The 25716-nt window shown below is 42.6% G+C and overlaps 1 protein-coding gene across 1 annotated transcript in view; it reads right to left on the bottom strand.

Annotated features, from left to right (window-relative positions):
- Positions 1-25716, bottom strand: part of LOC126275201 (neural cell adhesion molecule 2-like) — a 1450213-nt gene that overhangs the window by 117590 nt on the left and 1306907 nt on the right. The gene's annotated exons all lie outside the window — the stretch shown is intronic.

Below are 25716 nucleotides of genomic sequence, written 5' to 3'. Positions count from 1 at the left end.
GGATACTTCTAGAGTACTTACTATCACACCAGGTACATTTTCTTAAAAGTTACTTTACTTATCATTTTCAAAAGATGGCAGGATATACTTTGCCGTCAGATAAATTTGCATACCAGCTTTTTAATATCAGTCTTAGAACACTAGCAACATTGTTTCCTAAATTTATGTGTATAATGAATATCAATTTTTCGATGGTGCAGAGCAACACTCGTACAGAACCTTTTGAAAGAATACACCGCCATTACATTGTAACCCTATATTCCCTGTGTACAACCCAGATTTCGGTCTTCACGTCATTATCTAGCACAATGTTCTTCGATCATTAACACAAGCTGGTGGTCTTTAAATTATACCGATTAACATGTGATTAAGTAAAAGATTGCCTTCTTAACATATCTTTAACGAAATGACAAGTATACGGACTCCATTCTCCTTCTTTTTTAGAATTCTGCCATTAACCAAATTATTAAACCTCGAACGCAAGTTTCGATCCTGATTTTGAAAACATTTAAAATAAAATAACACATAGTGAATGAATGCGTATCATAAAAAAAACCTAATTTTGACTTTACACACTGTAACTCTGAAAACAAATGTAGTGTACTTGTTAGGGATGAAGGAAGAAAACGTTACTAACAACTATGTTGAACTGTGTAACTACACTTAATAAGTTTTTACAATACAGTTTCTGTTGAGCAGCTGCCAAAAATGTAGTTTTCTCACTTTAACTCAGACTCTTCCAATTAGTGTTGCTGTAAGTAGGCTGTTTAGGTTTTTTTATTGGTAACGCCGCCGCCATGTAGCGCTCTGTATGAAAATCACTGGCTGTGCCATGTGCAGACTGTGGCTGGTTTGCATTGTTGTCTGCCATTGTAGTGTTGGGCAGCGGCAGCTGGATGTCATCAGCGTGTAGCGTTGTGCAGTTGGAGGTGAACCGCCAGCAGTGGTGGACGTGAGGAGAGAGATGAGGGAGTTTTGTAATTTGTAAGACTAGATGTCATGAACTGCTATATATATTATGACTATTAAGGTAAATACATTGTTTGTTCTCTATTAAAATCTTTCATTTGCTAACTATGCCTGTCAGTAGTTAGTGCCTTCCGTAGTTTGAATCTTTTATTTAGCTGGCAGTAGTGGCGCTCGCTGTGTTGCAGTAGTTCGAGTAACCAAGATTTTTGTGAGGTAAGTGATTTGTGAAACGTATAGGTTAATGTTAGTCAGGGCCATTCTCTTGTAGGGATTACTGAAAGTCAGATTGCGTTGCGCTAAAAAAATATTGTGTATCAGTTTCAACACAGTCTTTTATAATTGTTCAAAGGGGTCGTTTCATATGTCGACCCTTAGCCGAGGATACCTCACTGGAATCTTCTGATTTTTTCTTGTAGTTTGTGTACTTAGTGTAACCTTTGTTTATTGCTAGCGCATAATTGTGGAGAGAATCTCCTTTGTAGTTGCAGTTTTTCATTGTTGTACAGTAAAACAGTTGTGGCATGCATGTAGATTTGCACCAAGTATTTCGCAGCTGTGCTTGCAATTAACTAGATATTATTTGCTATGTCAATGTGTTCTCTTATTTTTGCTCTTCAAATTGTGTTTTTCTGTGTTGTTGTGTGAAATATTGTGACAATAATGGCGTGTGAAAAACGTAATATTAGGCTACAAAGTAAACTGACAAATGACAGTGAAGACGAAAGCAGTGTGTTAGCGCCACCGTGTAATGAATTAACTAATGTTCAAAGTAGTAATTTGGTAATTGTGCATAGGGAAATGGAGTGGGCTGCAAATAATGGTGTAGGCAGTGAAACAATTAGTGAACAGGGAAGCATTATCGATCGATCGGTCGGCAACAGCTTGCGTCAGGAATCCGAAATGACAGGACACAATCTTGCAAATACTGTACATTTAGGTTTTGCGTCCTCACCGTTTTCTCAAATAAGTCAAGACACATTTTCTGCTTGTCAAAATGTGAATTTTGCCGGTGAAAATGCACTGCCGAAAATCATAGAGGAACAGATTCCCGACACTAATACATTATTATTGCAATTAATGCAACAAATGAAACAAAATCAGAGAAAAACACAGCAACAGTTAGACACAGTGGAACAAAATCAGAGACAAACACAGCAGAAGCTTCAAAAGTTAGACACAATGGAACAACAACAGAGACAAACACAGCAAAAGCTTCAGACGTTTGACAAACACAGCATCAGTTAGACACAATGGAACAAAATCTTCAGAAGTTAGACACATTGGAACAAAAGCTTCAAAAGTTAGAATCAGTGGAACATACGCTTGAACAAACACGTGAAGATTTAACTGCTGAGTTGCATAAAGTCGAATCGAAATGTCAAAAAGTCTGTAATGACGTAAAAACACAAATTTGTGAGCATTTCCAACCTATTTTTTCGCGGCATGAAAATACATTACAGAATCACGAATCAGCCATAAAAGAACTGCAAACTATTGTTCATGAAAATCATGAAACGTTGCAAGCTAAAATTGACTCAGTTGCATCTACCGATTCGGTTACGCAACTTGCGAAAACTCAGCAAAACGTAGAAGACACAGTAGATACGATTTTATCACAAATGGACACTCTAAAATTTGGTTCAGAAAAACACACTGAGGAACTAAGTACACTATCGGAGAAAGTAGCCGAACTTTCGGATCAGTTCATTTACTTATCTGCAAAGGTAGATGATGATCTGAATGATAGAGAAGAGTGCGAACAAATTAGGAAATTCAAACAAAATCAGAATCAAATTAATACGCAACACCAAAGAGAAATCCGGGAAGTACAAGATCAGCTGACACAGGTAATACAAGAATTACGCATTTCAGAGGACACTCGCGCTCAAACACGGGAAAAGGGACTTAGAAATACGGAAAAGCCACAAAATAATAACACAGGGCATTTCGGAAATTATGAAAGAAATTGGCAAGGTGCACAAAATTTTGAAATGGAACCGCTGACACGACGTAACAATGACCGATATGCTACCCGCCGACACGATGATTTTGACTATAGGCTGTTCATTACTGCACGTAAATTCAAAACATTTAAGAATTCTGGCAACGACATTCATCCACAAGCGTGGCTCCATCAATTCTCTCATTGTTTTCCTCCCAACTGGTCATTAGAGCACAGATTAAAATTTATGTGTGGCTACTTGGAGAATGAACCAGCTGTGAGAATGCGATCGGGCATTCACGATTGTCACAGTGAAGGAGAATTTTATCATGCCTTCATCTCAGCATATTGGTCTCAAGCTACACAAGACCGAGTAAAACGTAGAATCATAATGATGAAACATTTGGAACAATCTGAATTTTCCAGTCTTGTCAAATATATCGAAGATATGTTACATAAGAATCAGTATCTTTCAAATCCATACAGCCCCTCAGAACTCATCCAAATTTGCTTAATAAAATTACCTGAACATTTACGACAGATTATTTTAGCAGGACGATGCAAAGACGACATTGAAGCTTTTCAGGGACTGTTAAAAGAACTGGTAATTGACACTGACAATCGCGGAACGCGAAAACAGGAGCACAACGATTACGGGTCATATCCGTCGCAATTCCGCGATGAAAGACGTAACTGGACACGACAAGGCTATTCGTACAACGTAAATCGTGACCAAAACAGACCGTTGGCAGAGTAGTAATAATTAAAGGGAAGCATCACCTCTCCGCGGTAATGACTATCACAAAGACAATCAGAGACACAGAGAATATGGAAACCAAAATAATTATTATCAAAGGAGACAGAATAACGTCAGACGCAATGGTCCAGCGCGCAGTTACGATTCAGGGAGAAATTCTCCACCACTTAACCGACAAGAAAGAAACTACAGGAACTACCGACATGGCGACAGACGATATAATCATAACGATACACCTGAATTGCATCAGAACTGGCGGGATTCAAACAGGGCGGGGCCCTTTCGACAAGGTAAATTTGTAGAAGTTAGGTCTCCTAATCCCAATAACGGCGCGCGCCAACAAAGAGACAGACAATGACTCGCACCGCAGGCAGCCGCGTGCGCCGGCTGGCTCAGAGAAAATAACATAGCTAACCTTGAGCAAATTTCAATTTTCCTTACCGACGTAACCACATGATAAATGCGTTGGAACTGAAACTCTGCGTACTAGGAAGAGTAAAGGTTTACACCACATTTCACATGTAAAACCGTTTATTGAAAGATAATCTGTTTTTTAACTTTGTCTTTGCCATAAAGCTGTTCACTTTACGTTACAAGTATGCTTTGTCAGACTTCTAAACTGTTAATATGCAACAATGTTTGAAGTTTACTATCCAGTCTAGAACATACGGAACATATTTAGACAGTAATTACGAGTGTATTGTTATAGTGAACAGACGTCACAGTGTTATTGCGAGTGTACATTCTTGCTTGTTAGTTGCACGATTACGTAACGACTATAAGGCTGACATACTTAGAACATTTACCAGTACTGCTAATGAGATTTTAATGCAACATTTTGGGTTTACTTGAAAATACATTCTGGATTTAAAGTACTTTCTGTGAGATACCAGATGACACAGTGGTTAGTTTATGTGACAGCTACACGATTTTATCACGACGCTACTAATAAGTGAGAATTTACAATGTTGCTTTTGCGGTTTATCTATTTTATATCTGCATAGTTTTTCTGAATTCTTCTGGAAAAGAAAACATGTTTTAGTATTAACGTTTGTGGTATAGTTACAATGAGACAGCCTTTTCTGTAGCACAACAATACGTTACAGTACAGTACTTACTTCATCACGGCAATAAGCGTAGTAACTACGATTTCTATACGCAAAGCATTTCACTTTTGTTTATAATGAGGTAAGTACATTGACTTCTGCAGAACTTAGCTTTCGGAGGACGATAACTACGACACTTCCACAGAGATTATCTTACAACAAGACGCATAGTGTAGCGCTACAGTACACGTATTTGAGTGATTAATTTTGTACTTAAAACATTTATTTTTAAAGAAATTTGAAGTACAATGATACAAATGTTTTCCGTGATACATTTCATTCCATTGCTGTAATCTGTAACACCTGAGGATATAATTACATTAATCCTCAGGGGGGTACACGCTTACTTTGTGTACCATGTGTATGGCAAGCACAAGGAGCCCTAGTTAATATGGTATATGCTTACACAACTTTACACATCGGTACCATATTTCTCCAACACAGAATTACACAGCTATCTGATCATTTAACTGAGAGACAAAAATTTTTTTACTACATCAGTGACAGATGTTTACGTAATTACACAGTTGGATTACTTCACACTTATAAAATTGTATTTTGTCTGTACTTTGTGAAATGTTCATATTTTTTCGGAACCGTTGTGATACTATGAGAGCTTTGAATGATGTATTTGGTATGGGATCATAATTATTAAAGTACGTTTGAGGTTGAAGCTTTTGACATGAGCAGAGAATTTTTTTAGTTTTTGAAATTATTGGAGGAAGCTACGACGATTTTGAGATTTGGCTGAGGTTTTATGATGTTATGATGACGATGTGTATTACGCCGTTGCGGTATGTTTATGATCAATAAGCTGATGCTATATGAGTTATTTAGTTATGCTACGTATCTGTTATGATGAAATATTGAAGAAGTGTCGACGAATATGTATATGTGTAATAAGGTAAGGAATAATGAGTAGTGGTTAGGGACTCTGGTTTGTGAAAAACGATATTGGAAACCGAGAATCGTACTTTAAGAGTTATGAAATGTGTGTAAATGCTTGAATGTATCACTATGCTGGCGAAATTTTTTTGGACGCTATTATTTTTAAAGGATTTTGTTTCTACAGATTTGTAACGCATATTCTTGACCTGTGAATTTTTTTTATATGAGACTGCCACTGTGGCGGAGACTGGTGTCGTAAATATTTCGGTAAGAAAGTTAAGTGACCATCTGCACATAATGCGTCGTGGGCACCCAGCTGGGCGACATCCACCTGGAAACAAGCCATTAGTGTGTGCCTTTCAGAGGCACAGGTGGAGAGAAAAAAAAGAGGCCATTATCCTCGGTATTGACATTCCTTTGTAGAAAGCACCACAAATACGACACGCTCATTTATTGGAAACATTCTTACATCTGCACACCTGATTATGACAAGTGTCTTTCTACGAGAGTTGAGAGAACTTCTTCTGACTTATGAAATGCCACATAGCTATTTTATTCTTTACTTTGCATAATTGCTTATTTCATTTGATATCTGTTTTCCAGCTGTGTTACAGCATTGGTTTTATAAAGTAAAATTAAATGCATTTGCTAATGTGAAAACTTTCTGTCAACAGATCTGTTAAATAATAATTTTATGATCCACATTCTTCAAAAAAAAGGAGCACTTGGAACGGAAAGAACAATAAGAAGGGACTAGTAACAGTAACTGCATACATAATTTTCTTTTCAAGCACTTGGTAATTTATTTCATAGAATCAGTTTTGTGGTGCACCACTTTAATGACATAGATATTAATATGTGAATAGACATTTCCCTTTCCTGCATTGTTGTCTGTACTGTAATATTTTTTCTGCTTGAGTTTTGTCATGTTTAGATATAAGTCATTGCATGTGCTACTGCTGTTTGCCAGGCATAGTGTTCCTAAATTTCACTTTGTATTACTCTTTTAAGCCAGTTTTACAACTGGTTTCTTTTTCTTGTTGCTGCACATTGTCTCATATTAGTTGTAATGTTGCATTGCTTGGTGATTTAGATTTACTGTAGCTTGCTTTGCCAATTTCCACTTTTTTGTCATTGCTGTTTAGGTTCATTGTTTTGTGCTGCTGCATTGAGTCGTCCCTTAGTTTAGCATCTGAGCTCAGTAGGTTTAAGTTAGCTTAAGAGGGGGTAGACTATATAAGAAACTAACTATGATGAATTGGAAGAAAAGCATTGAGAAGCTATAAGAAAATGGTATGGCCAAAAAAGTAGTGTACAGTGAAGAAAAACTATTTTTGAAAAAGGATGTGAACAGAATACAGAAAGCATTCTTGGATAGGATTTTTTTTTTGGCTGGAGCAAATGTTGAAATAAGAGAGACGATCTATGGATTGAAGTTTTGGGTTGGACTACAGTACCAAATGTTACACTGAAAACAAACCCTGTCCTTTCCTTTTGTGTTATATCACTGTGTGTTTGTGTACCCTTGTGTATTTATTTTCTTCCTGTCTCTGTGTACTGTTTCATAGAATTTTTTCTCTTCTAATGCTAAGCTACATTCACTATGACGTGGAATACTGTTATCCTCAAATATAATTCGCATTAATAACATCTTATTTACTTCGTAAAGATGTTTACACATTGTTTATTCTGTTTTGTTCTAATGCTCATGTGTGAAATTGATGTTTCAAAAGTTATTCTTATCTTTTATGTATTTACTTATGTCATAATTCCTGTAACACTGATGTATTTGTTATTTCGATTCCTTTGTAAAGCCTGTATTACTGCAAATTTTATCTCTACTATTATGTTCTTTAATGATATATTTTGTACCTTTGTTATTGTATTCTTATGTTATAAAATTGTAATTGAAACCAGTGGATCAAATTAAGTAATTCGTAAATTACATTTCACTGCACATGTTTCTGTTGGTCACTGTATATGGACAATATGTGAGAAGAAAAAGTGATAGTGTTTGCACGTGTGTTAATAATTCAGCAAGCTGGACAACATCATTGCTGGTTCTAAGGACAATTCCAGAAACTTTGTGCATGCACAAGTGGTGGTTGATGGACTTGCTATATTCTCCGCAAGACTCTTCGATGGGGATTGTGCACCTGCACAGTCGCAACAGATGGTTGTTGGCTATCTCTACAAGGACCACAGTGGGTCCGCATCTTTGATGGCCCACCAATACCATTATTCCTACAAGGAAAGCACTGGGTCTGCACCTCTGGTGGCCCACCAATACCATAATCTCTACTAGGACTACAGTGGGTCTGCTCTGTATGACCTACCTGCCAATATTCTTTAAAACTTCGACTGACTCTGCTGTGGGTTTGCTCTGTTGTGGCTCATTACCTGTCTGCATGTCAAGAGTCAGCACTGTCTTTCCATTGGAAGGACAACACTACTCCTTCAAGACTGCATGGAAATCCCCTACTTCTGTGTGCATTTTCTTTTACTGCTCAGACTTTGAGAAAACAAACAGCAGTTTTAATGTGATGAATGATCAGATCTGTCTTTATGGACTGAGAAAATTTTAGCTTTTGACCAACATTGTATTAATAAGTGTGTGCATTTGATATCTTTCTTACTGTAATTATGAAAAAAAATCAAATCTGTATTGGCCACTGCCCAAAACAATTTGTAAAATTTTTTGTGGGGAGCATGGGGCTATGTAAGTAGGCTGTTAAGGTTTTTTTATTGGTAACGTCGCCGCCATGTAGCGCTCTGTATGAAAATCAGTGACTGTGCCATGTGCAGTCTGTGGCTGGTTTGCATTGTTGTCTGCCATTGTAGTGTTGGGCAGCGGCAGCTGGATGTGAACAGCGCGTAGCGTTGCGCAGTTGGAGGTGAGCCGCCAGCAGTGGTGGACGTGGGGAGAGAGATGGGGGAGTTTTGTAATTTGTAAGACTAGATGTCATGAACTGCTATATATATTATGACTATTAAGGTAAATACATTGTTTGTTCTCTATTAAAATCTTTCATTTGCTAACTATGCCCATCAGTAGTTAGTGCCTTCCGTAGTTTGAATCTTTTATTTAGCTGGCAGTTGTGGCGCTCGCTGTGATGCAGTAGTTCGAGTAACCAAGATTTTTGTGAGGTAAGTGATCTGTGAAACGTATAGGTTAATGTTAGTCAGGGCCATTCTCTTGTAGGGATTACTGAAAGTCAGATTGCGTTGCGCTAAAAAAATATTGTGTGTCAGTTTAAGCACAGTCTTGTATAATTGTTCAATGGGGACGTTTCATATTTTTCTCACTTTAACTCAGACTGTTCCAATCAGTGTTGCTAACCAATGCTGTTACGCCAAAATAGTCAACTGAAGTGAAGAGTTTCACATGACGAACCAAGTATGAAAACTACAAATTCAAAACGTATCAATGAGAATATGTGCCGCTATTACGTAAGTGAAGTGCAAGTGCAATACTTATCCTTCAACGAAATAGGAGGAACCGCTGATTTTGATAGGACGCACAAGTAATTGTAAGTAAAATTTTGTTCATGTAAAAACTATAGTGTGTATTGTTTTGAATCGAGAAGCGTAATTAAAAATTAAACTGTATTTGTATTGAAAACTCCAGTCAGTATGCCCTCAGTGCTCGTATAAAAGTTGGGACAACTATGAAACATAAGCAAATAGTACACTACAGCGAGAATGAAGTGTCTGAAATTGCTGTGGGAAATGACCACACCAGGAAAGTAGTTTGTAAGATACTGCAGAACAAACGCAGCAGGCTCAATAGCAAGAAATCGGTTCACTTTCCTGTGCTGTTAATAGTAGTTTGTATTAGGAACTAAGATATATCTCTCGCTCAACCTCACGTAGCGTGTTCCAGAAATTTATGTTACCACGCTACAGTTAAACTAAACGCTGCCGAACAGCGAATGCACTGAGGTATGCTGAACAGGACTCTGTTCACTGATCACAACAACATGAGAAGCTACAAATGTGAAACGATTCTTTCTGTATTACTATGTACATAACTTTTTGTAGCTTTTATTAATAATTTGTGCAATTCAGTGTTGAAAAACGGAATTTATTTTCAAGCTCCACATAATACTGATAGTGACAGCTCGTTGTTAAGTCTTCGTTACCGTTTTCTGAGTAGCCGAAAAATAGCTTCACCCCTGTTACAATCCGTACAGTTCTACTCCTATCGCCAGGCACGTATATGGTTTGGTCGTGTTATAAGAAGGGCAAATATGCGCTCTGCGCCGCAACAGTCATTGGCAGTTAACCCTCTGGCCCATATAGAGAGAGGCCAGTCCCTACATCGATACGAATTCAAATACCTTTGGCATACTATGCGGAAGAGAGACCTTTTATATCAGCACATTTCCATTTTAGAAAAAAAAATTTGGGCAAATTTCACGACGTACGATACGTCTCACAACAACTGAAATCGTAAAAAACACTCGAAAATAAGATATTCTTTAAGCATAAAATCAGCTGGAACACGGATAGCGTCAGAATTCAAAGAGTTAGTAACATCACTCCATTACACATGCAATCATACTAGGAAAAATCACCGCCAGAAGACATCAAGCAAATACCATATAAACACTTCTTACAGTCTCGATAAGTGCCATAATTCGGCGAGGAAGAGAGTCCACAAATTTTTTCGCGTATGCCACATCCTGCTGAAGCCCGTAAAGCTGATTTCATTCTACAGAATGATCAAATTCCTCTGATGCTAGGTTCCACCCACTGTTCAAAACGATCTATGGAATTAAGGTCAGTTGATTTCGTTCAGCAGTCGAGGTGCGGTAAGCTGCCTGAATGATAACCAATAAGAACGTATTAGCGGACCCCTGTGAACAAAACTGCATTCTTTGCAGTTTCTACTGCCTACTCGTCATGAGGATTAAGAGTAAAGGGCAACATGTGATCACCAAGAATTTTGAAATAAATATCCAGGTTCGTGTTAATAGCAGAATGAATAAGAGAGCTTACGTCATGTTGCGAAATACGTGCCCAAAGCAACACAACTATCTCCCACCTGAGCTGCATCATCCCCGCTCTGCAGGTTAAATGCCTCACACGGCTGCCAGTGTGCTCGTCGCCTTTCATCATCTGAAAAGAAGCAAATCAGCGACAACATTACACGCTTCCATTCAGCTACTGCCCGGCGTCTGCGTTGTTCGGTCCGTTGAAGACCTACAGCTTTACGTGCTGTTCTGAGCAATGGCGTTTTGCGACGTAATACGACCCCTGCCCTCCCCCGCCCCTCCTATCTATCCCCCACCTCTCCACTTACATGAAGTCCACTGAATGCACTTCATCCTCGTAGTGTTCGCTTGCGAACTGAGTGAGATGGGACTGTATTCACAGGCAGGAACAGTCTCAGTCGGATATGAAAAGGATTGTCACTGACAAGGTGTACACTCCTGGAAATGGAAAAAAGAACACATTGACACCGGTGTGTCAGACCCACCATACTCGCTCCCGACACTGCAAGAGGGCTGTACAAGCAATGATCACACGCACGGCACAGCGGACACACCAGGAACCGCGGTGTTGGCCGTCGAATGGCGCTAGCTGCGCAGCATTTGTGCACCGCCGCCGTCAGTGTCAGCCACTTTGCCGTGGCATACGGAGCTCAATCGCAGTCTTTAACACTGGTAGCATGCCGCGACAGCGTGGACGTGAACCGTATGTGCGGTTGACGGACTTTGAGCGAGGGCGTATAGTGGGCATGCGGGAGGCCGGGTGGACGTATCGCCGAATTGCTCAACACGTGGGGCGTGAGGTCTCCACAGTACATCGATGTTGTCGCCAGTGGTCGGCGGAAGGTGCACGTGCCCGTCGACCTGGGACCGGACCGCAGCGACGCACGGATGCACGCCAACACCGTAGGATCCTACGCAGTGCCGTAGGGGACCGCACCCCACTTCCCAGCAAATTAGGGACACTGTTGCTCCAGGGGTATCGGCGAGGACCATTCGCAACCGTCTCCATGAAGCTGGGCTACGGTCTCGCTCACCGTTAGGCCGTCTTCCGCTCTCGCCCCAACATCGTGCAGCCCGCCTCCAGTGGTTCGCGATAGGCGTGAATGGAGGGACGAATGGAGACGTATCGTCTTCAGCGATGAGAGTCGCTTCTGCCTTGGTGCCAATGATGGTCGTATGCGTGTTTGGCGCCATGCAGGTGAGTGTCACAATCAGGACTGCATACGATCGAGGCACACAGGGCCAACACCCAGCATCATGGTGTGGGGAGCGATCTCCTACACTGGCCGTACACCTCTGGTGATCGTCGAGGGGACACTGAATAGTGCACAGTACATCCAAACCGTCATCGAACCCATCGTTCTACCATTCCTAGAACGGCAAGGGAACTTGCTGTTCCAGCAGGACAATGCACGTCCGCATGTATCCCGTGACACCCAACGTGCTCTAGAAGGTGTAAGTCAACTACCCTGGCCAGCAAGATCTCCGGATCTGTCCCCCATTGAGCATGTTTGGGACTGGATGAAGCGTCGTCTCACGCGGTCTTCACGTCCAGCACGAACGCTGGTCCAACTGAGGCGCCAGGTGGAAATGGCATGGCAAGCCGTTCCACAGGACTACATCCAGCATCTCTACGATCGTCTCCATGGGAGAATAGCACCCTGCATTGTTGCGAAAGGTGGATATACACTGTACTAGTGCCGACATTGTGCATGCTCTGTTGCCTGTGTCTATGTGCCTCTGGTTCTGTCAGTGTGATCATGTGATGTATCTGACCCCAGGAATGTGTCAATAAAGTTTCCCCTTCCTGGGACAATGAATTCACGGTGTTCTTATTTCAATTTCCAGGAGTGTAAAACACCTGTCCAGTCCCAGTGAGAGAGGATCTTTTTCCGAGCAATTTTCTCACTCCGTGAACACATGACTGCGAATGGTTCACCATTCCTTGTAGACATTCAGAAGTGCACGTACGTACTGTACCAAGGAGTGACACATTTGTGAGATGGTACGTCTAATCGTGCGTTCTGCCCCTATATTCTGTTCTATAGAGTATGCCAACATTCCTAGTAACTACAGCCTTTTGCAGTTACAAGTGCTGACACATCAGAATTCTGCAAACATTTTGCTGCCAACGGTTGCGACTACATCGCACAATTGTCTCTATTAGGAGCAACTGTATATTCGCATGTTAGACAGAGCCGTTTCTCACTTCACCACAACCACACTGATTATACGCTGAGACGACAAAAGCATGGGATAGTGACAATCACATTTACAGATGGCGGTAGTATCGTGTACACAAAGTGTAAAAGAACAAGGTATTGGTGCAGCTGTCATTTGAACTTTGGTGATTCATGTGAAATTTTGACTTCATGGGAATTAACAGACTTTGAATGCGGAATGGCATTACGCCTCGCCACGGACAACGTGACGACTTTCACTTGTCGACCGAGAGCAGCGGCGTTTGTGTAGTGTTGTCAGTGCTAACAGACAAGCAACACTGCATGAAATAACCGCAGAAATCAATGTGAGAGGTACAACAAATGTATCCGGTAGGACAGTGCCGCGAAATCAGCCGTTAATTGGTTAAGGCAGCAAACACCGACGCAATTGCCTTTCCAAACAGCACATCGCCTGCAGCGCCTCTCCTGGGCTTGTGACCATATACGTTGGACTCTAGACGACTGGGAAACCGTGGCCTCATTAGATGAGTCCCAATTTCAGTAGGTAAGAACTGATCGTAGAGTCCGAGTGTGGTGCAGACCCAGTGGAGCCACGCACCCAAGTTGCCAACAAAGCATTGTGCAATCTGGTGGTGGCTCCACAACGGTGTTGACTGTGTCTAAATCGAATGCAATGGGGTCCTCTGGTCCATCTGAAATGATCACTGGCCAAAAAAAAAAGGTGTGTTCACCTACTTGGAGAGATTTTTCAGTTCGTGTGTCCAAAAAAGATGGAAAGTCACAACTGTTCGCGACTGGATTCAAGAACATTCTGGACAAATCGCGCAAATTATTTGACAATGCAAATCATCAAAAAGACTCCCATCGAACATTTATAGGTCATAACCATGAGGCACCTTCGTGCCAAAATCCTGGACGGTTAATACCTTCAGAGTTACGGACGGCTATGGAGGCCTCAAGGCTCAGTATTTCTGCAGAGAACTTCCAGCGATTTGTTGAGTCGATTCCAGGTCGCGCTGCTGCATTACGTCGGGAAACAGGAGATCCGACACGATTTAAGGAGGTTTCCCATGGTTTTTGTCACCTCAGTGAATGTATGATGTAACGCCTGAACAGACGAATGTGGAATGAGGTACTTCTATGTAGTATAAGCAGAGTTATTTTAAAGGTTATAGACATATGCAGAAACTGGTATTTCAGTATGCTGAAGGGATATCCGTCTATTTTAAAAAGAGGTATGGCGTTGGTGGTTTTTCTCGTGCTGTTACTCCACGATGTTTCAGCTAATTTTGTGTCCTTGGCGTAACGCACCTGATTACCGCCTTAAGGACATGAAAAGACAGCTCCTAAGGCACGTAGTGTTTTAAAATGTCTTAGCTACAATCCATGGGGAGCAGACCGAACGTGTCTGCTCCTGTTTCAGAAGGCGTTCATGCGATCTTAACTTGATTATTGGTCCACGGTGTGTTCCTGCAAGGACCTCTTACTTAAAAATGTTGGACGTGGTGCATCACGAAGGAATGTACTGGCTACCGAGGCCTAAGGCTTTGTCACAATTGCAAACGAGCAACGATACTCTATGGGATTCACCCAATGCATTGCCTTGTAGAGATCGGTGTGACTGATTTTAAAGGTTTGAACCAAAGTTGAAAGAATCTCCATTTCGGCTCATACACACGCCCCGAAATTATTTTATACTTGATGAATTATGAAAAGGGTTGCGCTCCAGAGTTAAGGTTTCAGTCTTTGAATTTAAAGTTTTAGACAGGCACCACAGTTCTGAAGTTGTGTGCACTGACAGATGCAAATAAGGGGTCTCCGTTGGCTCTTCAGTAGCCTTCACAGTAGCTTGGTTCAAATGGCTCTGAGCACTATGGGACTTAACATCTATGGTCATCAGTCCCCTGGAACTCAGAACTACTTAAACCTAACTAACCTAAGGACCGCACCCAACACCCAGCCATTACGAGGCAGAGAAAATCCCTGACCCCGCCGGGAATCGAACCTTCACAGTAGCCTTCAGTAGCATTCAGAATTCGCCTTCCCTGTGAATGTACAGCATTCATCAGTGAGTTCCGTACGATTCATTCGGCAGTGGAATTCATCTGCTCCTGCTCCCTTAATGGCCTGCGTTGAGAACATGTACTCTGCAGGGAAAATTCTCCGGCGAACAAATTTCTAACTGTACTTCTTCCAGCAGAGGGCTGAAGCAGGTATCGTCCTGTTGCGTACCGCGTGATATGGGAATTTTGGGGAATAAAGAAGTAGCTCAAGCCGCCTGCATGGACCATAACGAGACAAAATGTGCAATTCCTCTCATTCCCCTGTAGGGTTTCGTTTCTCTGTTACGTCGGACACCTATGCAGTTGTGGAAGAGGAGTAGCTGTCACTGAGGGACAATAAGTTGTTGGTGGTGAAGCCAACTATCCGGCCGAGGCGTTCACCATGTCTGTCACTCATGCAGTATGAAGTGGCCCTCACCAACCTACAAACTGGGCATCGTACACTAATGCATGCTTTCCTCCTCACACATCCAAATCATTGCACTCCACATTTTAACTGAGGATATTTAATATTGTGAGAGAAGAACCTGTCCTGTATTTTATCTGATGACGAGGCGAATGTGATCAAGCGTTTAATATTTTGTGGACTGTGTTGGACTCTGGCCTTAGGATTTAGGCTGCAGATTTTAATGCGTTGAAGAGTTGTTGGCTCAAGTATTGTATCTGTCCGTGTGTGTGTGTGTGTGTGTGTGTGTGTGTGTGTGTGTGTGTGTGTGTGTGTGTGTGTGTGTGTGTGTGTGTTTATGGCATCCTTTTCGTTTCTATTTGCAGTTCATGTTTTAATAATTCTGCAACATTTCCCACACACGCCTTATAAAAGCTTAGTATGCACAGTAAAGACCGCGATGTCGTGCGTCCACGCATACCTTTTACCTTCATTATCATCAGCAGCATCAGCATCTCTATCACGCATTGCCCGCCTGACGTGAACAGAAGAATCCAGTATATATTCCTGGGGAAATAATAAAGGCTTCTAGTCGCAACGCCGGCTGGAGTGGCCGTGCTGTTCTGGGCGCTACAGTCTGGAACCGAGCGACCGCTACGGTCGCAGTTTCGAATCCTGCCTCGGGCATGGATTGTGTGAAGTCTTTAGGTTAGTTAGGTTTAATTAGTTCTAAGTTCTAGTCGACTGATGACCTCAGAAGTTAAGTCGCATAGTGCTCAGAGCCATTTTTTTCTACTCGCAAAGCGCTGCTTTTGACTCACCCCGACGCACTAACCTTCACCAGAGAAAACCCACACACGTTTTATGAGAAAGGGAATAACTTACATTCTTGTCTCCTTTTTTTCCGAAAAGCGTCTATTATAACAACCACCACAAAGTTTACGATCGTATCATACAATATGTTTCATCGGCTGTTTAATTACGATCTCCGTAAAATATTCCGTTCCTGAAATCAAACAAGACACCATTTCGTCCTGTCAGTACTCCACCTCCTTTTAATGAACTTGTGAGTAATGCTTCCCGTATCCAACCCCATTCGTAATTCGACAGATAGGCCGTTATGTGTGAGGAAGCTTGCATTTTTGTCTTGTCTCTGTTTTAGTACGACAGCTTCTGCTATTTTACAGGGCTTTCGGAATCATCTTTGAATCATACATTCACTGGTTGTCCTGGTATTGTATGGTACAGCTTAAGAACTTAGCGACTGTACAAGTTCCTCTGCCATATGTCTGTATGCTCTCTTTCGTTTCACGTACCATCATAAAAAGGAAACAAGAACAATGTTCGTGATTCCGTCAACTAAGAGGTCATTCGAAACGGACCACAAGCTCCGACAGGACGACAATGGCGAAGACATAAGCGCGTCGTTTCCACAAAAAACAGAATTCACCTTAACCGACTTAGGGCACCCATAAAATCTTAATGGCTGAAGGAGGAGTTGAATTTCAATCAGTTAGAAGAGTCCAGCAATTACTGGTTACAAGTAGCAGATTATGATATATTAAAAATGCAATGATATTGATTATAGAGCCTTGATATGAAGGGATAAAAAGGCTACCGCAAGACTTACGTCATCTGGTAAGAGTTATGTGAAAAATCTCTCTGAAATCGTAGAAGATAACTCGTATGCGCTACTGTATATGGACAGCACTGCAGAGATGGAAGATAACTACGGGTTATTACATTTGACAGACATTTCCATTAACGCAGGTGACCTAACCTGTATAATTCTGGGTTTGGGTTAGGCATGATAAAGCTTATACTCCAAACATGACGTTATGAAGAGCGCCAGAAGAGAGTGAAATGTGACGAGTCTGTTATTAAAGCAATAACGGCTAACGCCGGTTTAATTTAAAGTAAGGTTCAGAAATGGCAGTGGTGCTGAATATTTATACTGAAATATTCTGGTTCAATCTAGATAACCGAAGCGTCTGATATCGACCAGTACACGCAAATCGCCCTGAAAGTAAAATATCTCTGCTAACGTACTTCAGCACGTTCAATTGAACACAGACTCATGATCAATTATAATAAGCATCTGTAGCACAGTACGTCTTTTTTATCATTAATACACTGCCGGAAAATATAGGACACCTGAAAAGACGACATCGATTTTGACCCACTGACGGCTTATGCCTTCTCGGGGACAGTTCATGTACTGATAATTGTTTCAACGTCATTCAAAATAGCTCTGAGCACTATGGGACTTAACATCTGAGGTCATGAGTCCCCTAGAACTTAGAACTACTTAAACCTAGCTAACCTAAAGACATCACACACATCCATGCCCGAGGCAGGATTCGAGCCTACGACCGTAGCGGTCACGCGGTTAACGATTGAAGCGCCTAGAACAGTTCGGCCACACCGGCCGGCCGTTTCAACGTCGTCCTCCAATACACAGTGTAGTGGCATATCTACCAGAGCGCTATCTGAGTCTACCCTTTAATGGGTAATGCTCACAGCCAGAAGGCTGTGGTGCAAACGTGTGAATCAAGCAGGAAGCCATGCCACGCAGACGCACTAGTGCTTCCTACAGCCAACTGAGATATTTTGAAATGGATCAAATTGTGGTCTACCGAATGGTGGGATCGTCATTTCAGAGCATTACCAGACAGTTTGGACGTGCTGCGTCAGTTGTGCAAAGACACTCTGTAGTCATGTGAACATTCTCACAACCATAGACGAGTTCCCGAACGTCCACACAGCACAGATGTCCGCCAGAATCGTCGTATTGCGAGGGCAGCAGTGGCAAAACCACAGCTACCACTATTCAGATACGAGGCCTTGTGAGCGCAGAAGTCTCAGAATGAACCGTTGTGAACCGTTTATTACCAGTGGGACTACGTGCACGCACAGCTCTACCTCTCTCCCACTCATGGAACAGCATCGTCGGGCATGGCTTGACTGGTGCGGTCAGAGGATCTGTTGGAAGATGAAGTGGTGTGCCATGGTCTTCAGCGATGAAATCAGATTCTACTTTCACGTAAGTGATGGTCGTTAACGCATACAATGTAGATCTGGTGAGCGCTGTCTCGTAGAATTCATTCGTCCCAGACACACTGGCTCCACCTCACACCTGATGGTCTGGGGTGCAACAAGCTACAGTCTCGTTCACTTTTGGTGTGTCTGGAGGGGACGCTAACCAGCGCTCGGTACGTGCAAAATGTTGTTAGTCCCGTTCTTTTGCCGTTCTTGCAACATAAGTTGATGTGTTCTTCCAACAGCTAAATGAAACTCAGTATGATCTGCAAGAGGTGCAGCAACTTCCCGGGTAAGTATCATCTCTCACTTGATTCCAATCGAGAAAGCGTGAGCTATGATGGGACGAGAAGTGACCCCTGCGACTCGTCAACCAACAATCCCTCCAGAAGTATGAGAACAGGTCGAGCAGACATGACATAACGTATCTCAGGACAAAATTCGCCATCTGTAAGACCGACTGGGTCCCAGAACCAGTGCTTGCAATGGCGCCAGTGGAGGCTACACCACGTACTAATACAGGAGTATCAGCATGGGTTGATACCTGGCATTTATGCTATTAATCTGTAAATGTAATCATTTCATGTACTCCGTACGTACTGTTGCATCAATAGATCGTGATTTGATGGGAAACCTTCAAAAGAGTGTACTTTTTTTCTAAAGTGAGTAAAACATACTAATTCGCTTGTAACTTGTGTCAGATTAGTTTAATTAGCTTACCTGAAATCATTCCATAGGTGATGATCATGTTACAACGTTATACGTGTCTCCATTCACTTCTAAATTAGTTTTTCATTCCATCTGAGGTAACACCCCCTTGCGGTATGCTGTGATCTAGACTCATGTTCAGAAAAAACAAAACACCCAGAATTACTAGAGATAGGACTTTCTAATTCACAGTAAATGTTCATTATTATTTGTTGACGAAGTTATCATCAATTCAGTGACCTCGGTTCAGCACGTGTCCTGTTCCCTAGTAGGCACAGAGTCCGTCATGGACCATGACAACTTGTTCCATGCTGCATGCCACTAATGCCTATTAGGAGCAGATGGTTCCAAAGTCCATCCGTAGTGGTTGGCATCACAGCGCTGCACCCATTTCTCCGTATCCCACACATTTTCGCTTGGTGACAGGTCTCGTGATCTAGCGGGAAAGGGACAAAGCTGATATACTGTGACACCAAGAAAGCACAAATTCGTGCAGCAACATGTGGTGCTTTATTGTCTTCCTTAAAAGTAGCATCTTTGATGCTGTGCAGAAAAGGTATGACTCTAGGTCGCAGGATGCCATTCACGTAGGACATACTGGTCACAGTGTTCTGCACACGCACCAACTGTCATACCCCATACCATAAGGCCTTCATTTGGCGCTATGAGTCGTGTGTGAACGGAGTCACTGTGACGCCACTCCGCCTGTCTGAGGCGAACCAAAATGCGGCCATCATTTTCAAACAAACAGAACCTGGATCCTGACACCAGTCACGTCGTTCCATACACCACTGTCGTCTAGCATGCGCCTGCACAATCGCCAAGGGTAGGCAGAGAAGTGGGCGACGAGTACGTAACCCACGCCGCAATAAACGGCGACGGACTGCCACCCCTGATAGCGTATTATGTGTTACATTGTTCCACTGTTGTGCCAGAGCCGGGAAGAACACGGATCTGTCCTTTCGGATGAGGCGTCGCTTAGCCCGGGGGTTGTTCTAAGTGGTGCGACCTGACCCATCTCGTCGTGTTCTACGGCCTTCCGCGCATCATTCTGCACACGCCAGTCGCACTGAGGAAACACTTCGTCCCACACGTGCAGCCATTTCCCGGATTAATCAACACATTCTCTGATACTAATAATAAGCCTTCTTTCAAACTCAATGATTTACGGTTCGCGGATACGTCCAAGAAGCATCCTGCACATCTGCTCAAGTCACATTGATCCATTACCCTCTGCTTATAGCGACTACGAGAGCCGCAGGCGCGGTTTACCGGTAGGTAGCGATGGTACGCGATAACAGTGTTGAGCTTGAACCCGCGAGGAGACATGGTCCACATGCTAATGAGTCTTACAAAACAAGTGAATGACCTGTGAATACGAAGGTTCTACTACTAGTCGTACAAAGTGTTCTGGTTTTTTTTTTCTTCTGAAAATGAGTGTATTATAAAATTCGAAGCCTGCTGAACGAAGAATTTACCCTACCATGATGTAAGCGGCAAAAAAAGTAGAGATGGGATCGTACTATTTTTCTTACTAACGTTTATTTTTGCCTAGATTTTAACAGAAAGAGACAAAAGTAGATAGAGACTGCGGCGTAAAATAGCCCATGACTTATCAAATTATTCTTCATGGAACATCGATTCACTGAAGAGGGAATAGTGTACAGAAGTTTAGATTTAGACGGTGGGATTAGCGTCTGTAACTCACATCTCCCAAATATGAGTAAGATTCTTAATCATCTTCCCGCTTCGCAGGTGGGGAAAAGAGCGTAGGACTGTTGATTTTCATTCTTACATCGAATGAAGACGTTATGTTCGACGAATCTATTTGTTTCGGTATTAATATTTGTTGGGTACAACGAATTCTCTTGACAAACGCCAGTACTATCTTCAGATGTTACACTGCTATTGGTTCCATTGTCACCAATAACTCAGTACCACGACACCCATCTGAAAATGTCAATACCATACCAAACAAAACGTTCTATTTATAAAAAAAAGTACCAACTTCGATAGCAATGTATGGAAGTTTACATTCTAGGTAAGACTGACCTTCTCAATGAAGGAGACAATTTCTCGATTCACGTTTACTCATCTGATTACTCGAGCAAGGCTACATCAAAATTTTTGTTGCACCTTGATATGACAATGGTACTTCGTTTCTGCTATTCCGTATAACATGTATTATACAAATAAACGAAAGCAGGAAGAAATATAACGATTCAACGTCTAGTCGATAACGAGATCATTGGAGACGAAGCACAAATTCGGAATAAGTGTGATGTGCAATGAAACCAGCTGTACCCACTTTCAAAGAAACAATGGAGGCATCTCCATGGGCAATTTAGGGAAACTATGGGAAACTTAAATACTGACTGCAGGACAGAAATATACCTATCTGTAAAAATACGACTCTAGAATCGCATGTTTACCAAAGTGCCACCTAATTAGTACAAGTATACACCGCCGCACAGCAGTTTATCAACTGTTATTAATGACATTATCTTTTCTCAAAAATTAGTATACGGTGTGGATAAAATACAAGGAGCCACAATAATCTCTACCGATATTTCAAGGACTTACAATCAATATAAACACAAAAGGAGTCATATGAGTGGGCACATACACTCCTGGAAATTGAAATAAGAACACCGTGAATTCATTGTCCCAGGAACGGGAAACTATATTGACACGTTCCTGGGGTCAGATACATCACATGATCACACTGACAGAACCACAGGCACATAGACACAGGCAACAGAGCATGCACAATGTAAGCACTAGTACAGTGTATATCCACCTTTCGCAGCAATGCAGGCTGCTATTCTCCCATGGAGACGATCGTAGAGATGCTGGATGTAGTCCTGTGGAACGGCTTGCCATGCCATTTCTACCTGGCGCCTCAGTTGGACCAGCGTTCGTGCTGGACGTGCAGACCGCGTGAGACGACGCTTCATCCAGTCCCAAACATGCTCAATGGGGGACAGATCCGGAGATCTTGCTGGCCAGGGTAGTTGACTTACACCTTCTAGAGCACGTTGGGTGTCACGGGATACATGCGGACGTGCGTTGTCCTGTTGGAACAGAAAGTTCCCTTGCCGGTCTAGGAATGGTAGAACGATGGGTTCGATGACGGTTTGGATGTACCGTGCACTATTCAGTGTCCTCTCGACGATCACCAGAGGTGTACGGCCAGTGTAGGAGATTGCTCCCCACACCATGATGCTGGGTGTTGGCCCTGTGTGCCTCGGTCGTATGCAGTCCTGATTGTGGCACTCGCCTGCACGGCGCCAAACACGCATACGACCATCATTGGCACCAAGGCAGAAGCGACTCTCATCGCTGAAGACGACTCGTCTCCATTCGTCTCTCCATTCACGCCTGTCGCGACACCACTGGAGGCGGGCTGCACGATGTTGGGGCGTGAGCGGAAGACGGCCTAACGGTGTGCGGGACCATAGCCCAGCCTCATGGAGACGGTTGCGAATGGTCCTCGCTGATACCCCTGGAGCAACAGTGTCCCTAATTTGCTGGGAAGTGGCGGTGCGGTCCCCTACGGCACTGCGTAGGATCCTACGGTCTTGGCGTGCATCCGTGCGTCGCTGCGGCCCGGTCCCAGGTCGACGGGCACGTGCACCTTCCGCCGACCACTGGCGACAACATCGATGTACTGTGGAGACCTCACGCCCCACGTGTTGAGCAATTCGGCGGTACGTCCACCCGGCCTCCCTCATGCCCACAATACGCCCTCGCTCAAAGTCCGTCAACTGCACATACGGTTCACGTCCACGCTGTCGCGGCATGCTACCAGTGTTAAAGACTGCGATTGAGCTCCGTATGCCACGGCAAACTGGCTGACACTGAAGGCGGCGGTGCACAAATGCTGCGCAGCTAGCGCCATTCGACGGCCAACACCGTGGTTCCTGGTGTGTCCGCTGTGCCGTGCGTGTGATCATTGCTTGTACAGCGCTCTCGCAGTGTCCGGAGCAAGTATGGTGGGTCTGACCCACCGGTGTGAATGTATTCTTTTTTCCATTTCCAGGAGTGTATGTATTAAGCAATTATGCAGAGACTGTTACGTGTCAACGAATTTTGAGTAGATGTCTCAAATTATGGTACCACTTAGGCCAAAGTTCAATGTGGATCGCAAATTACGTTCGTAAGTAATGCAACATATTTGTTTATCGGCTATTTTCTGAAAAGAAACACTTGAAATTTGTTGTGGGGGCTTTAGCCCTGTGAAGGTTCATGAAATTTTCATAGGTGGGTGCACTATACGTACCCTTCAAATGGTTCCTGCAACGGAGGTGCGTTCCAATTTTTTTTTTTGGTCATCAGTCTACTGATTGGTTTTTGATGCGGCCCGCCACGAATTACTTTCCTGTGCTAACCTCTTCATCTCAAAGTAACACTTGCAACCTACGTCCTCAATTATTTGCTTGACGTATTCCAATCTCTGTCTTCCTCTAAAGTTTTTTTCCCTCTACAGCTCCCTCTAGTACCATGGAAGTCATTCCCTCATGTCTTAGCAGATGTCCTATCATCCTGTTCCTTCTCCTTATCAGTGTTTTCCACATATTCCTTTCCTCTCCGATTCTGCGTAGAACCTCCTCATTCCTTACCTTATCAGTCCACCTAATTTTCAGCATCGTCTATAGCACCACATCTCAAATGCTTCGATTCCCTTCTGTTCCGGTTTTCCCACAGTCCATGTTTCACTACCATACAATGCTGTACTCCAGACGTACATCCTCAGAAATTTCTTTCTCAAATTAAGGCCAGTATTTGATATTAGTAGACTTCTCTTGGCCAGAAATGCCTTTTTTGCCATATCGAGTATGCTTTTGATGTCCTCCTTGCTCCGTCCGTCATTGGTTATTTTACTGCCTAGGTTTACAGAATACCTTAACTTGATTTCGTGACCATCAATCCTGATGTTAAGTTTCTCGCTGTTCTCATTTCTACTACTTCTCATTACCTTCGTCTTTTTCCGATTTACTCTCAAACCATACTGTGTACTCATTAGACTGTTCATTACGTTCAGCAGATCATTTAATTCTTCTTCACTTTCACTCAGGATAGCAATGTCATCAGCGAATCGTATCATTGATATCCTTTCACCTTGTATTTTAATTCCACTCCTGAACCTTTCTTTTATTTCCATCATTGCTTCCTCGATGTACAGATTGAAGAGTAGGGGCAAAAGGCTACAGCCTTGTCTTACACCCTTCATAATACGAGCACTTCGTTCTTGATCGTCCACTTTTATTATTCCCTCTTGGTTGTTGTACATATTATATATGACCCGTCTCTCCCTATAGCTTACCCCTACTTTTTTCAGAATATCGATCAGCTTGCAACATTTTATATTGTCGAACGCTTTTTACAGGTCGACAAATCCTATGAACGTGTCTTGATTTTTCTTTAGCCTTGCTTCCATTATTAGCCGTAACATCAGAATTGCCTCTCTCGTGCCTTTACTTTTCCTAAAGCCACACTGATCGTCACCTAGCGCATTCTCAATTTTCTTTTCCATTTTTCTGTATATTATTCTTGTAAGCTGCTTCGATGCATGAGCTGTTAAGCTGACTGTGCGATATTTCTCGCACTTGTCAGCTCTTGCCGTCTTCGGAATTGTGTGGATGATGATTTTCCGAAAGTCAGATGGTATGTCGCCAGACTCATATATTCTACACACCAACGTGAATAGTCGCTTTGTTGTCACTTCCCCTAATGATTTTAGAAATTCTGGTGGAATGTTATCTATCCCTTCTGCCTGATTTGAGCGTAAGTCCTCCAAAGCTCTTTTAAATTCCGATTCTAACACTGGATCCCCTATCTCTTCTAAATCGACTCCTGTTTCTTCTTCTATCACATCAGACAAATCTTCACCCTCATAGAGGCTTTCAATGTATTCTTCCCACCTATCTGCTCTCTCCTCTGCATTTAACAGTGGAATTCCCGTTGCACTCTTAATGTTACCACCGTTGCTTTTAATGTCACCAAACGTTGTTTTGACTTTCCTGTTTGCTGAGTCTGTCCTTCCGACGATCATATCTTTTTCGATGTCTTCACATTTTTCCTGCAGCCATTTCGTCTTAGCTTCCCTGCACTTCCTATTTATTTCATTCCTCAGCGGCTTATATTTCTGTATTCCTGATTTTTCCGGAACATGTTTGTACTTCATCCTTTCATCAATCAACTGATGTATTTCTTCTGTTACCCATGGTTTCTTCGCAGCTACCTTCTTTGTACCTATGTTTTCCTTCCCAACTTCTGTGATGGGCCTTTTTAGAGATGTCCATTCCTCTTCAACTGTGCTGCCTACTGCGCTATTCCTTATTGCTGTATCTATAGCGTTAGAGAACTTCAAACGTATCTCATCATTCCTTAGAACTTCGGTATCCCACTTCTTTGCGTATTGATTCTTCCTGACTAATGTCTTGAACATCAGCCTACTCTTCATCACTACTATATTGTGATCTGAGTCTATATCTGCTCCTGGGTACGCCTTACAATCCAGTATCTGATTTCGGAATCTCTGTCTGACCATGATGTAATCTAATTGAAATCTTCCCGTATCTCCCGGCCTTTTTCAAGTATACCTCCTCCTCTTGTGATTCTTGAACAGGGTATTCGCTATTACTAGCTGAAACTTGTTACAGAACTCAATCAGTCT

This window comes from Schistocerca gregaria, chromosome 1 (genome assembly GCF_023897955.1).
Source record: "Schistocerca gregaria isolate iqSchGreg1 chromosome 1, iqSchGreg1.2, whole genome shotgun sequence".
NCBI classification, from domain to species: domain Eukaryota; kingdom Metazoa; phylum Arthropoda; class Insecta; order Orthoptera; family Acrididae; genus Schistocerca; species Schistocerca gregaria.
Note: the sequence above shows the minus strand (reverse complement) of the source record. Positions and strands in the feature narration are given on the sequence as shown.